This window comes from Cryptomeria japonica, chromosome 5 (assembly GCF_030272615.1).
Source record: "Cryptomeria japonica chromosome 5, Sugi_1.0, whole genome shotgun sequence".
NCBI lineage: Eukaryota > Viridiplantae > Streptophyta > Pinopsida > Cupressales > Cupressaceae > Cryptomeria > Cryptomeria japonica.
Window position 1 is genome coordinate 102190365 of NC_081409.1, and position 16207 is coordinate 102206571.

Below are 16207 nucleotides of genomic sequence, written 5' to 3' on the forward strand. Positions count from 1 at the left end.
GGTTAGGACAAGGGTTAGGTTAGATAGGGGGTTTGAGGTTAGGAGCCAAGTGCTCAAGTAGGATTCGAACTTAATTAATTAATAAAATTAATTAAATCATGAACTTGGGAAAAGGGGAATTTGATTAATTAAATTAATTAACCAAAAAGGGGTGAAAAAGGTAATTAATCAATTAGATTAATAGGTTAGGAGGAAAGGGATTGGGAAATTAATTAATTAGAGGAAAAAGATTGGGGGATTAATTAATTAGAAATTAATTAATTGGAAGAATAGGATTTAAATTAGATTAAATTAATTAGTCAAATTTAGGTGTCTACATTTTGCCCCTCTTCGCACTGGCACTAAAATAGCGTCATTGCGAAGAAAATAAAACACCTGCGACTGGAAGAAAAAGGGGGACGAAGCAAAAACGCACTAGACGGACAGAGCAGCTAGGGATGCCCCCTCGAGAGGGTGCACAAGAAAAGGGGCCTGGGCGGCAGCTTGAAAGAAACATTGCCCCAATGGACAAAAGGAAGGAGGATTAAAAAAAGGTAGTGAAAGGCAAAGACGACATCCAAAAAAGAGAGTCAAGGAAGAATATATACTAAAAATAGTCCGAGAGGGCTCAAGACAATCAAAATGAGCCATATGGGCACCATATAAGGTTAAAAATGGCCCTAGGAATGCTCATTTATGTGAGTAGAATGTGAAAAATTAGATCTCTAAGAGAGATTTTGAGCTATTTTAGTGCATTTCAGATCTCATAGTGCATGTAGTCAAGATGGCAGAGGGAGCACGATCAAGGCACCGAGTGGACGTGGTACATAACGTCAAGCAACATCAGGTGCCAGATTGCGAGGTATGCTTTGAAAAACGTCCTTGTGCTTTTATTTCATTCACATTTTTATCATTTATTGCCATAGAAAACGTGTTCCTGTCGGATTGTATCCGATGGGTTCGCACTAAGAAATCTTGGGAACCTGATCCCGCTATGGAGAGATCATGAAAGAGATACTGGTTTGGGGAAGGGGGTGGGAAGGCGGTCTTGCTCAAGCGGGTACACATTTCTGCCAAAAATGAAGAGGGTTTTCACCGAGAACCCTCTGGATCACGATCTCAATATGGTGGGATCACTTAACAAAGTGGCCTGAATGCATTCCCACCAAAGAATAAATGGCGGGTTAGCAAACCCACTGACTAGGGGAGGGGAGAAAGAAAAGATAGAAGAAAGAGGGGTAAGATAAGTTGTCGAAAGACGACTGGGGAAGAAAAGAGGCCCAAAAACTGACAAGTTTTTGTTGTTTTGTTGTGCAATGGAGCATGGATATCTTGGTGAGTTGAGAGATACAATCTCTTGTCTTGAGGCTAGGAGTAGAGTTGAGTGCCACAGATTGGGCACACACCGAGGTGATTGGTTTAAGATATGTGCGCGGATGCCCCACATTGGATCTCATATGGCGATGGTCATGGATCTAGTAGAGAGATGGAGGAGAGAGACAACCACCTTCTACTTGCCCATAGGAGAGATCACAGTGACTCCTAAGGATGTGTATCAGATTTTCAAATTGTCAATATGAGGGGCACGATGCATAGCCTAGAGGTTGTGAGACGGCTAGTTGGCATAGACATGCCTCTTCATCATGGTCAGTTATCATTAGAGAAGGCATTGGCACATGCACCACCTGCTAGGTGGATCTACTTATTTGTCTATGCACTGGTGAGTGGATACATTCTACTGAACCACAGAGTGAGATTAGCTATACTAGGGATGATCCTAGTGGTGATTGAGGTAGTAGACAGCGGATGATTGATGGTTTGGGGTACCTTGGTGCTGGCAGAGTTGTATAGAGAGTTGCACGACACAGTTTATCATCCTGGCCTGAGCTTCGGATTTGTTACACTTCTATAGGTACGGGTGTGGGAGACCATTGTTGTCATGTGGCTAGTGGGTAGGCAGGATAGAGATACAACATAGCTAGTGGTATTCAGCTAGCGTGGGGCCTTGAGATATGAGGTCACTGACGATATTGATCACTGGAGGGTCATATTTGACAGGTTGACAATGGATGCGATCGTGTGAAGACCATATATGGAGATCCTAGCATGGCCAAAGGATCTGAGGAACATTCTCTACATGCTTACTACAGGTTACATCATAGGCAGATGGGAGTATGTGATAGAGATGTATTAGCCAGACCGGGTGCAAATACAATTTAGTCGGGTATAGGATGTGTCTGATGCACCACACAGATTTCAGTGGGTTACCTGAGAGAGGGTGACAGAGTTTGGGCCCTCATTACAAGACAGGGAGGGTATTATTAATGGGTGGACTTGATTGGCTCCAATACAATAGGATCCACGAGGGGGACCTGCAAATGCAGAGTCACATTAGCATATGACATTTGGTGGGCAGAGGTGAGACCGAGGCTAGTTGGCAGTGCAGGATTGGAACCCCTCGGTGTTAGGAGGGTACAGTTTCAGGCCAAGGGAGGAAGGGTCGGATAGTATCAGCCAGTCAAGCGGTCAGTTGAGAAAGTAGCAGAGGCAGGGGCTCAAACAAGATCCAGATCAACTGTGAGCAGATAGGGCCAGAGAGGAGGAAAGGAGAGGAGAGAGGGGGGATGGAGGAGACAAAGAAGATGAGGCAACAACGATGGAGGTAGGCCCACAAGTAGAGGGACATGAAGAGGAGGGACAGGGATAAGGCAAGACATCGATGAGACCTATTCCATCGACTAGGAGAGTCAATAGAGAAGAGAGGGGAGAGGGTTCAAGAGAACCACAGGATCTAGCAGCTCAAATCCGCTCACTCGAGGATGCAATGACCAGGGCAGAGCACAAATTACAGGAGGTCACAACAGAGAGGGACAAATTACAGAGGGAGAGAGATGCAGCGGAGGGTTCCAGGGCATAGCTACAAGTAGAGAGGGGCAGGCCTCTTCAGGAGAGGTGTTGGTGCCCAAAACCACAAATTGGAAAACCAAAGACTTGCCTAATCCTGAGTTGATCCAATCAGCCTTGGCCAACGAACAGGGATGGTCAAAGACCAAATCCCTCTACACTTTAGGCTCCACTAAACCGAGATGGGTGTACCTGACACTCTCAAGCACAAAAGAGGTTTGTTTTGAGTGAATTTAAACTGTGGGAATTAGCAATTGCGGGGATGGCAAAAGGTTTTTCTGCAACTATGCTAACAGAAGTGATTTTTAATAAATGCCTTTAAAACTGATAAAATAAGTGTGAGTATAGTTGTATTGTGCAAAAGATTGTTGTTAGGACTTTAAGCAATCATGAAAAAGAGCAGTACTTATAGAAATTAGAAGATTTGTTTCTCTGATAAGGACCTAATGCATACAAATTTATTCAACAAAGATTAATAACAAACCAGTGCCTTTATCTAATAGTTAATGAACAACTTTGTGGACAAGAATCACTATCAACTCAAGAGACAATTATAAGACCATCACTGTGAAGGTTTCATTATGTGTTGCATGAACAATAAAAACCCAATTTTACATTCAATACAACATCATGTGATGACACATCATAGAAAATCTTAAAGATTTATCAAGAGGACATATAATTTCATCAAACACAAAATTACACATAACGATCTGAAGATAAAACCATGAAATCTTGTATATTAACTTTTGGAATAAGAATGTACACAATAACTACACTTACAAATACTCCAATACATTCAGTTTGCACAAAATAAACTTCTTATTCCTACTAGACCTTTCTAAAATATAACACTTGCAGCCCTTCTAGTGGGTTCTTTGAAAGATGGAAAAATTGTCCCCCCATTTGTTCTGTGTGACTTCCCTTTTATAAACATAAGGGATAGTTGCAGACAGTTTCATTCCCAAAGGACACATCCTTTGGTTTATGAAATAATTACAAATGAAATAATGTTCTTTTATTTTCCGCCTTGATAAAGTTCCTCGGCTTGATCATGCAGTTCTTTAAATATTCATTATTACCCAAAGATCTCCTGCACATAAGATAAGCCAATCAAATTCCTTGATTTAAGAATCAATCTTATTCTACCCTTGATTAGGGTTTGCCTTCAAAAAATGAATAACGTTTTCTTGCATATAAATACTTGGTTAGAGTAATCAAAGTATTTCAAGCCTTTTGGAAAATATTAATTTACCCTAGTATAGATTTTCAAATAATAACATAAGGTAAAAAATATCATATCTAATATGATTCATAAAAGAATATACTTCCCTTTTGAAATGATATCCATGGACAAACATTCATAAGAATACATTTTCACCTTTTAGGGCAACTTCAATTCTTTTGGAAGTATTTTATCATATGAAATATATACTTGCAAAAACCAATCAAACCATTATCCATATGATATAAATGATTTACCCTAATGCATATGTTCAATTTATTTACTTAGGGTAAATATATTTGATGAAAGAAAATATCAACCATTTGATAATCAAATGTTATTCATTATTTTCACTATATGTCAAAAGGCTTTTATAAATAAAATGTAATTCCCTTGACAAAATATTCCTCGCTAGTAAATAATATTACAAAATAACAATGAGTAAGAAAATGTTATATTTGAGACAATGATTTAAAGAATTTTTTGCAAAATGTTATATTTGAGACAATGATTTAAAGTTTTTTTTGCAAAAATAAAAATCATTATATCTCCAAATATTATATTGAGTCTTTGGGTAAAAACCACTTCCTATGCAATATGTGCCAAGGGAATATAATTTATTTATCTGCACAAGAATGGTATAGTTAGACATTTGTAATAAATCAAAAAATTGCATTTGGGATATTTTAGAGAAATAAAATCTTCAGTAATATAATCCCTAAAAAAAAAACTTTTGCCCTTAAAATTGATTTTAATCCATAATAGTATAGCCATTTATCATTGGAACAAAAATACTTTTTACCAAGAGAAGTGACAAAAAAATCATTTTGATAATAAAAAATCTCAAGACATAAGCATATCAAGCATATATCATTTGAGAATATTTTTACTTTTGAGTCACAAAACTTCCCAAAGTAAATAAAAATACCTTATTAATCTTCTCTTTGAAAAAATTAAAATTCTAACTCTCAAACATTAACTCAAAAGTGAAACATTAAAATATATTAACTTACCCTCTTTTGCAAAAATTAAAACAATATTACCTCAATAGTTGGTTATCCATCGACGTAGCTCTCTACTCTCAGGATAGGTGTTTTTCTAGCTCTCTACTCTCAGGATAGGTGTTTTTCTATTACCCCGATGCCCGATGACTTAAAATGAAAATATGATATCTCCCATGTCTTCATCGGGGTAACTTTGGCTATCGGGGAAGGCTATTTTCGGCCAAAATAAAATCCTCTAATACTTTTGTTTAATACTTTTGTTGAGTTGGGTTTTATCGGTTTGCTCACAATCTAGCCTTTCAAATTTCTTCTGTTTTATAAAATATTTGTGGAGATTCATTCACATTAGCAGGCATGTCATTTGTTGGTACACCACAAAAAAGTAAGGCATGTGATAAGATTGTGTACTTGGTCGATCAATTGACAGCTGATAATTCTGTTTATCACAAGGCATGCTTTCGATGTCATCACTGCAAGGGCACATTGAAGCTTAGTAACTACTCATCATTTGAAGGAGTTCTCTATTGCAAGTTTCACTTTGACCAACTTTTTAAGAGAATGAGAAGTTTGAATAAAAGTTTTGAAGGGACTCCTGAACCATCAAGAAATGACAAGTCCGTTGACAGTGAGAACAAAACACCATCTAGGATCTCTGCACTTTTTTTAGGCACACAGGATAAATGTGTTGCCTGCAAGAAGACTATGTATCCCCTCAAGAAGGTTGCAGTTGATGGCACTGCATACCACAAACCTTTGCTTTAAGTGCAGCCGTGGTGGTTGTGTCATAAGCCCCTCAAATTATGTTGCATATGACGACAAACTTTACTGTAGACACCACCATTCTCAACTCTTTAGGGAGAAAGGTAACTTCAGTCAGCTTGCAAAAGGTACACCGATAAGTACACCCGTAAAAGGGGTGACTGAGAACACAATGGAAGAAATAGCCAGCAGAGCCTTTCTTTTGGCCAAGGGATGTATTTGTGTAATCTGGCGAATTTCATGGTTTCCTCTTAGGATAGTGATTCGTTGAGGATAACGGACCTTCAATGCTACTAGAAGAGTGACAACTTCAACTGAATAATATCCACGATCAACATGACCGCCCATGACAAGTAATTGGTGTTTGGACACCTTCCCTCAATTCGGAAAAGCTCTGTTAGATCATGAAATTGACCATGAATGTCGCCACATATGAGTACCTGCTCGACAGCTTCGAATGAGTATTATTCTTTCTCTGATTCATTCATAGGATCATTTCATAGCAATATGCTCCGATCCAAGGAGTAACTAATACTAGTAGCTCTCCTTGTCCTCGGATCCGGATGGAAGGTTGGATTCATGCTCCGAAGGCCCCTACTACTCTATGGACCAAAAAGATAGGATCGATCGGAGAACCCACCCCGTAGAACAATGTGCTGAAGTAAGGTCCCCATTATCGGTTGTTCAATTGAACAGTAACCTGGGTTGATTCTCGCCAATGTGTGGTTCTGCAAAATGAGCACATAATTTTGCTCCATTGTATTGGATATTTCCTTGAATTATCGGGAGAATATATGGACAAAACTTGCCCCGAAAATATCGTGCATCATGCACTTGTTCCCAAGAAATCTGTATCTGTCTGCGTCCTCTATTAAAACTTGAATTTGCAGATGCTCCAGCCATATCACATTTACCCAATTTATATCATTCCATTCTTCATCTACAATGGATTGATATTTTATTGGATCTGACAACGGGACTTCTGTGTTTTCCTTTGAAACTGCTGCAGATAATTCCTGAGTGCCACAGGCGGGAATCCCTCAGGTGATCGGGAAGGCCAGAAACACCTATGCACCCATCGGGCCCCACCTTGTGCAAATGTCATTTTAATTAAAATGATTTATTTTTTTGGAAAAACTTTTATTTCTTTTAGAAATATATTAAATCTTGTATTTAAAAGATTTACAAAATAGGCTCTGCATAAAACTTGTTATATATTTTGTAAAGATCGAAATCCGAGCATTCATATTTTACCTTCTTGAAAATAAACTTTTATTTACTTTTATAGTAATCTTGCATATAACACATCAATGCTAATTAAAATTTTGTGTTAAATAAAAAAAAAATCATTTGGAATCTTATAACACAAATAAATGAATATGTTATAACAATATTATATTAATTTAAAAAAAACTAATATCTAAATTAATAATTTTATGCAGGAAAAATTAAAATAAGATGTGAATAAAATGACTCTCATATGACATGAACACATATGGTTCCAAAATTTTGCATTAGGTTGATTAAATCATAATCATTTCAAGGAAATGGTTGGCTTAGTGTAGTGACCCTGCAAGAAAGAGAACTGTTAATATCCAAATGCCATTATTTAAAGAAAATTCAAAATCATACATAATGAACTTATTTAAATTTATTTAAAAATGATATAATAAATAATATCATAAGGCTCTAAAATCTGACATGGTAGTGTTTGAATGTACACTAAATGCAAAGAAATCATTAATTTGACATAATTACACTCAGATGAAATGAATTATGGTTCAGAAGGGCATACCTGAAAATTCAACTTTTGAATACATATACATACCTAGAAATCGACCTCTTAACGTGTTCATAAGTTTTCAGGAGTTGGTCATAGGTAGAGCATACAATTGTATTGAGAAATCCGCTTTTTGGCATGAATCTATAACTCTAAAATTTTCAAATTTTAGGGTTCCAACAAGAGATATGCAGCAGTAGCATCTAGGGATGTCCTAGAGCACGCACGGTGGAGGATGGAGGAGACAGTGGCCTGGTGCCAAAGGGAGAGGGATGAGGCCAAGAGATAGGTTGAGTCCAATAGTGGAGGGGGAGAGATACTGGTAGGGATGTTGGAGAGATGGATGGCCAAGATAGAGGCCTTATCTCATCAGGTAGGTTGGTATCGGGCCAGGTACGAGTAGGCGGTACCAATAGATCAAAGGGAGTAGCATGTGTCGCCTCCTAGAGCTCGAGCATCTAGTTCCTCATGTAGTTCCTCACGCAGTGGAGGATCTAATGGGGGTACAAGTTCAAGAAGATCCATCTATAGCACAAGTGGATCTAGTAGGAGGACCCAGACACATGACAACACAGGGTTAGCATCAAGATTCGCATAGGGATCCTAGAGACAAGGGCATGGATAGGGACAGGGACATTGACCAACCCAGACGTTCTACAACATTTTGAGAGGCTAGGTGCAGACCATGCAGATGAGTGCAGATGAGTGCAAATGAGTGCTATTTTTTTATTTACCATCCAGCGGACACACACACACACACACACACACACACACACACACACACACACATATATTCCTTGTATCCATTTTTTGGCACCTCATGCAATTTTCATGAGCATGGTAGGTGATCATCATTCATTTGGATATTGTATGTATAATTGATTCATTTTTTTTTGATCATATACAACAAATGATGTACACATTGATACTTGTATACTTGTATTTACATACTTGTTGGGGACCATGATGATATTATGATACACATTATGTTTTGTTCTTGACATATAGTACTTTTATGTGATTTATGATGCATGTATGTATGGATTTATGATTTCCGTTATGGATGACTTATGCTATAGGATGATACAACACATGGATGTATGATTCCATGCCATATGATAGACTGATGCACTTGTGATGCAGGATGTGATGCAGGATGTGATGATATTATGTATGGGTGATATGATTTATGGATGCATATAATGTGATTTGATGTATGGATGATGTGATTTATGGATGCATATGATGTGATTTGATGTATAGATGATGTGATTTGGTGTAGTGATGATGTGATAACCCATGTGTGATATGCAGGATGTTGTGGACAATGCAATGTATGTGATATGATGGTAGATATGGATTATGTGCTAACCCATATGTGATGTAGGATGCAAATGGATAATCCTTCAGGGAGACTAGATCGGGATGGTGAGGGAGGAATGAGACAAAGACACATATGCACATCCCAAAGAGGACATGAGGAAATAAAAGCGAATGAGATGCAATGAAGATGAAGATATCATGGAGCGCGAGCATCTAGGTAAAATGAAACACCATGTAGTGAGCACTTATTTTGATTTAGGATTGTCTGTGAGCTAACCAAGGTGGAATTTAACAACCGATGCATGGATTGACACTTATAAACAGACACGCAGGCCAGTCCAGTATCACACAAAGTTACAAAGACCTTGCAGGAAATGATGCTAGATCAACCACAAGCAAGAAGATATGCCCCAATGTAACATGAGATAACAGAGAACTTAGGAGGAACAACAAAGGCACATATCCGAAAGACACGCCAGGAAAAAACAAAAAGTAACAAGATAACATCCCAAGCCTTGTTATTCCTAGTGCACCATGATATTAAAGATCGTGGCGACCAAGAGGAAACAGGACTCAAGGAGATTTGAAAGATAAATAAAGATAGAAAATAATCCAAAACCAACACAAGGTGTCACGTATGTCTTTTGTCGATAGGACGACAGATGGATGAGGATTAATGATGATGTCTAACTAGAGGAAGGATACATCTTGTGCAGACAGAGGGACAATTATTGCAGATGTGAGAATGATATATCTTAAAGTAACAACTACATGATGGATGGGTAAAAAAAATAGAACCAACAAAAGAACCTGGAAACCAAGCAAGGATTAGGATACCAAAATACATGTTGAAGAACTAGCTAAGAGGACATGATCTCGACACGCGGGACAAGGACACTAACTATGCACAGGAGAAACCATATATACACGACAACCTATTGTAGACACCTAAAATTGTCTAGTCTAATTAAATAAATATCTTTATTTATTTAATTATTTAAACCTAATTTTTCTATTAATTAAATAAATCTTTATTTATTTAATTAATTCATTTATTGTCTTCTAGCCTTATATCTCATTTAAATATATACATTTATTTATTTAAATTATCCTTTTCCTAAATTAAATAAATATCTTATTTATTTAATTGATCCCACTTCCTCTATTAATTAAATAAATCTTTATTTATTTAATTAATTCATTAGCCTTTTCCACCCATGACACATGTCATTCATCTCTTAATTCCTACATTACCTACCTTCTCATTATTTTCTTATTTCCTCTACCTACCCTTTAATCCTAGCCGACCATTTATCTTTTACACCTATCAATCTTATCCCTCCATTTCTTATAGTGTCTTCTATATAAGAGGATGCTTCCTTCATTATCAACCCTAATCATTCAATAATTCGAATCATTCTAATCAGCTAATCAAGCATTCTAGCATTCAAACTTTCATATGCGATCAAGCCTACTTGCAACCACATTTCCGTTTTTTGTTGAGCGCTTGTGCACACATAAAATCTAAGAGCAAATATATCAAGCAAGATCAATGGAGATAGGAAGAATGGAGATTCAAACCCTAGTGGACATGTGATGGTATAATTTTTGTGATTTTATTTGATTTTCATTGTCTTAGGTAATCTTCATATGTTATAGTGGATCTTTGTGATTGTTAGGCTAGGGTTTTGTGGTTGAATTCATTTAGTCTTTCAATATTGTTGTTTCCATTTTCACCATAAACATTTTGGCACGCTTGGTGGGACATGGATTTTTGTTAGATCTTTGTTTTTTGCAGGTTTTTCTAACCCTATATTGTTGTTTTGTAAAAAATTTGGAGAATAACCTTGCACAACTAGGGTTCGGACATAAAATCAAGATCTTGGAGAGATTTGATCCGATCTCACAAACGGCGCATTTTTGCATCAAATTTTGTTTGCAGGTTCAACACAGTATCAAGAGCTCTCAAACCAAAATTCAGATCTATGGGAGCATATTTTAATTTTCTATGAATTTTTTATGAATTTTCATAAAAAAATTAATTGTAAGAGTAAATGAGAGATTTTTTTGGATTTTCTTATATATTTGGAAATCTCTCTAATTTATACACATGATCTTTTCTTTGTGATTTTAATTTTGATGTAAAATATGTCCTAAAAAATTGTATTTTTAAAAATTAGGGTTTTTCATTATTTTGATTAGATCTCACAAACTAGTTTGAATTTTGATATAAAAAAAACTTTTACAGGTCAAGAACATTATCAGAAATTCTCAGTAAAAAAATCATATTTTTTGGAACATATTTGAATTTTATATGAATTTTTTATGTTTTTTCATAAAAACTTAATTTTGAGAGCATTTTAGCGAATTTTTCGGATTTTCTTACATGTTTGGAAATCTCTCAGAATTATACACAAGATCTATTCTTTGTTATTTTAAATTTGATGCAAAATAATTCCTAAAAAAATTGGATCTTTGAAAATTAGGATTTTGCATTATTTTGCTCATATCTCACAAACTGCTTGGATTTTTTACAGAATTGTTTTTATGCAAGTTTGGAAGACCATAAGGAGTGTCCGATAAAAATTAAAGATTTTTTGGATCAAGTTTGCATTTTATATGAATTTTTTATGATATTTCATAAAAAATTAATTTTTGGAGCAAATTAGCAATTTTTTTAAATTTTCTTACATTTCTAGAAATTTATTGAAATTTTACAGGTGGTCTTTTTTTATGATGAATCAGATCTTTGAATTGGTAAAATAAATGCATTGTTGAAGGCCCCTATGTCACAAAGTCTTTTGGATCTAAAATTTACCTAACTTGTGTGCTTGCAGGAGGGGTATTATTGCAAAACTAATAACAAATCTTTGTGCAAAATTTTGGCAAGGGTTTTGATCTTCATTGTGCACCTTGTTTTCGTAGATTATCAAACAGTTCAATTGGTGCACTAAAATTGAACTAGTGTCTTTTGTGTCTTGGTCAATAGGCTCTTTTTGTTTCATCTTTAGATGGTCTGTCTCTCTGTGTGGTCATTAGGGCTACTAGTGAGAAGAGAATGACCCAAGTGGTAGCGAGGAGAACCCACCTCTTCTGAACCACTATAAACAATTGTATCCATGGTGAAAACCATGGGTAACGTGTGCTGATTAGTTCATACTGACACTATGTCTCCCCATAAACCCGTTTGATCAAATTTATTTGATCAGTTGTAGGGCATAACCCCTACCGGCTGGGAGCCTTCTGTATTTACAGAGCTAAAAGTCTCGCATGTATGGCCACACGAGCGGATGGCCTTACTAGCACCTTTTTGTTTTAGAAAGCCAAAATCCTTCTAGTTGTTGGGTCAGGAGGTCGGACCTCTGGAGCGACTCACACACATACGGTTCTTAGTAGAGATACAAAGTTCACCACGGGGAGTTTTCGTGGAGATTGATGCTTGGCTGCCCTGGAGAAGTGAGTATCGAGGGTGGAGCCAGTGGGGTCAAGCATCTAAGTATCCACTCTAAATAGCGTAGCCTCGGGAGAAACCCCATGTGGGATCAACAACTATTGTCCTGGCCAGCCATAAGAATTGTCCTTGTCTTCTTTTGAACATTCAAACATTCAAGACCAAACATCATAACATTGTGTCTTTTGTGTCTTCAAGTGTATGCAAAACATTTTTACATCAAACAACACACTTTTCTTTGAGTTATTTTGAGTCTAAACACTTGCAAACATTGAGTCTTCATCAACATTGTGTCCTCTTGTCATAGAAAAGTAGTCAAAAATTTAGATTTGGTAACAACAAACAACTTCACAAATTGGAAAAATTTACAATCCACCAAACAAGAGCAATCAGTTTCAAAATTCTTGAGCTTCCTAAGTTATTTCTCTAGGTTTTCATCTAGCATTCAACCTATCTTTGGGTCTCACAAATTTCATCATTGCTTTACACCTTACATTACATTCACATTTGTCTAAACTTGAGTCAAAAGGTCACTTTCTTGTCCTCATCTTGCTTTGTCAACACACTACATACAACAACATTTTGCTAAGTGGTCCCTCATCAAGGTCTATCACCTTTGGGTCTCATTTGGTCTTACTTAGAATCAAGGTCAACTTACTTCGTCAAGAGAAACTATCATCTTTTTGGAAGTCATGCCTACTCTACTACATACATATTCCCAAAAATCTAGGAGAGAAGCTAAAGAGGCTCAAGAGTCTGCAAACATGAGTGCCTATGAGTATGACAATGATGTCTTTTTCAATTCTGATCATACCACATTACCTAACATGGATGCCTATAGAAACATTCCAAATGTTGAGAACATGGACACTACAAACAACAATGATACACACAATGACAATATGGACAACTTTTCCGTACATTCAGCAGAAGTGGAAGACTCCATTATGGATCCCCGTTTTAATCGATTGGTTGAGAAAATAATGAGGAGAGATAGACAATATTTCTTACAAGTGATGGCACAAAGTGGAGCCAAGATCCCTGATGATTTTGACATGTCTCAAATAATGGAACATCGACCTTTGCAAGAACCTCAACTCAACATGGATCAAAGGAGGCCTAATAGTGGAGGCAATAGAGAACCACATATGCTGCCTGAATCACCATCATCTTTGTTTCAAAAAACTGAGGTCCTACATACACATGGTCAAGCATATGATACTCACCTTCGCAGACCATTATGGAAGTCTTATACAAAAAAATATACTCAATCGCATGCCAATGCTAATGACCAACCACCGAAGCAATTGGATATCCAAAGGCATGTTCAAAATTTGGACACAAGGAAACCCCGCATCAAATTTGGGGGCAACACATTAGAACAAACTCATGACATACCTGTAGAGTATGGTATACATGGACAAAACAGATATTCCATTCCTCATCATGACTCTATACCAAATGGTTCTTACACACAACATCACTATAGACCTCCTCCATATGAACATGTGTATGATCAATACCATCCATATATGCAACATGCTCCTCCTTCACCCATTGCTTTAGGCATGGGGTATGTTCCAAGAAGTCGGTCTCCACCTAAGAACAATTTGGAACAACAAATAAAGGACTTACAAAAGAAAATGGAGGACATAAATACACCGAAGCCAACTTACACAATGAGAGACATATGTCCCTATCCATTTGACAAAAGCATTCCAATGCCTCCATTTCCTACACACTTTGTGACACCTAAGTTTGATAAGTACAGAGGAAAAGGGGATCCTAAGGAACATATAAGACATTTTTTCACAGCTTGCATTGAGGTAGCAGTAGAAGAGACATATTTGATGAGATTCTTCCCACAAAGCTTAGGTGATCAAGCTATGGAATGGTTCTCCCAACTCCCACCTGGAATTAAGTCATGGGGTGGCTTAGCAGAGGCATTTATCCAGCATTTCTCATACAACATAGAGACAGACATATCAGTCACCACTTTGTGCAACACCAAGCAAAAGGATGGAGAATATTTTTCATCATTTTTACAAAGATGGAGAAATCTAGCCAGCAAATGCTCTTGTAAAATTCCACAAAAACAAATGGTAGATATGTTCACCCAGAATGTCCATAGAGAAATTGGTTATGACCTGAGAAAAGCTTGTTTGTCCACTTTCAAGGACGTCATTGAAAAATCCTTAGCAATAGAGAAGGTCCTAATTGAGCAAGGCATCATCAAAATATTCAAAGGAAATAAAGAGGACTATAAAGGAAAAGACAAGCCAAGATTTTTGAATAAAAACAAGAACACAGTCAATGATGGTCTTGTTGATGCCAATATAGTATGACCCAAAATCATTTTTTTGGGATCAAGCTCTACAAACAATCAAGTGAATACTCAAACAACTTCCAAATCATGAAGGAAGTACACCCCGTGGGAGAACCACTTGAGTCAGCTTTCAAGAAGCTAGTGGCAAACAAAATAACAATAATTCTAGATATGCCTCCATATGAGCCCAAGGTCAAACCAAATTGGTGGAATGACGATGAATACTATGAATATCACAAGAGCAAAGGACATAAAACAGGAAATTGTCATCGACTGAAGAACATTATACATGATCTTATTGATAGAGGTGACATTGAGATCGAGCGACACTCATCTAACCAGGAACATGAAATGTTTAAAGAACCATTCCCAAAACATGACAAGGGAAAAGCTAAAGCCACAGATGACCAGACCAACTATACCAAAGCATCCTCTAACTATGATTCAACTGTCAATCACATTTTAATGGACAATTATGTCTCTACCATTATCATAAAGGACAAAACGCCTGAAAATTCTACCCAGAGACCCAAGGTTGTCCTAAAAGGCATTGGACCTTCTTCTGAACCTACCTCTGAATGTAATGTTACAACTCATCGAGGTAAATTCATACAACTCATCGAGGTAAAGTCACTTTACAATGTGCTCCAGCTAAAAACACCACTTCCTCATCAACCAAACTTGAGTATGACCTTGTAGAACAGTTAGGGAAGACACTCGCGCTTATCTCCATCCTTGAGCTCTTACGCATATTCCCTGCACATAAAGCCATTCTTGACAAAACTTTGACAGACACTTCCATCCCTACTTATCTAAACGTGGACCAATTTCAATCCATGGTGGGATACCTTTCCATTCCACATTCTCTTACATTCACAGAAGCTGATGATGCCTCCATAAGCCAACCACATAATGCATGTTTAGACATTGAAGCCTTCCTACACAAACATCAAAGAAAATGAGTCCTGATAGATGGAGGAGCTGGTCTCAATATATGTACATTGAATACTCTTAAACAACTGGGATATTCTAAAAAGAGTATGAATTCTACACATGCAATTACCATCAAGGCATATGATGATGAAGAGCGTTCATCCAAAGGCACAATCACTTTACCTCTCAAAGTTGGGCCAGTTACGAAGGATGTAGTATGTCAAGTCCTTGATCTAGATCTCACATACAACATACTCTTGGGACACCCATGGATCCATGAAATGAGAGTTGTTCCCTCAACATATCATCGATGTATCAAGTTCCCACACAATGGAGTTGAAATGACAGTCAAAGTTGACCCAAAGCCATTCATATATTGCAACAATATGCGACCTAGATCAGAAATAACAATCCCAGTCAATCAAGAAGTTGTTCCTTCTTCAGCATATGTTGATCCAAAATCCTTGAAAGCTTTTACATCAAAACAAACAAAGATCAAAGAAAACTTCAAGATTAAAGACAT

The 16207-nt window shown here is 37.0% G+C and overlaps 1 pseudogene; it reads left to right on the forward strand.

Annotated features, from left to right (window-relative positions):
- Window positions 1–5463: 5463 nt before the first annotated feature.
- Window positions 5464–6142, forward strand: LOC131067880 (LIM domain-containing protein WLIM1-like; annotated as a pseudogene).
- The last annotated feature ends 10065 nt before the right edge of the window (window positions 6143–16207 follow it).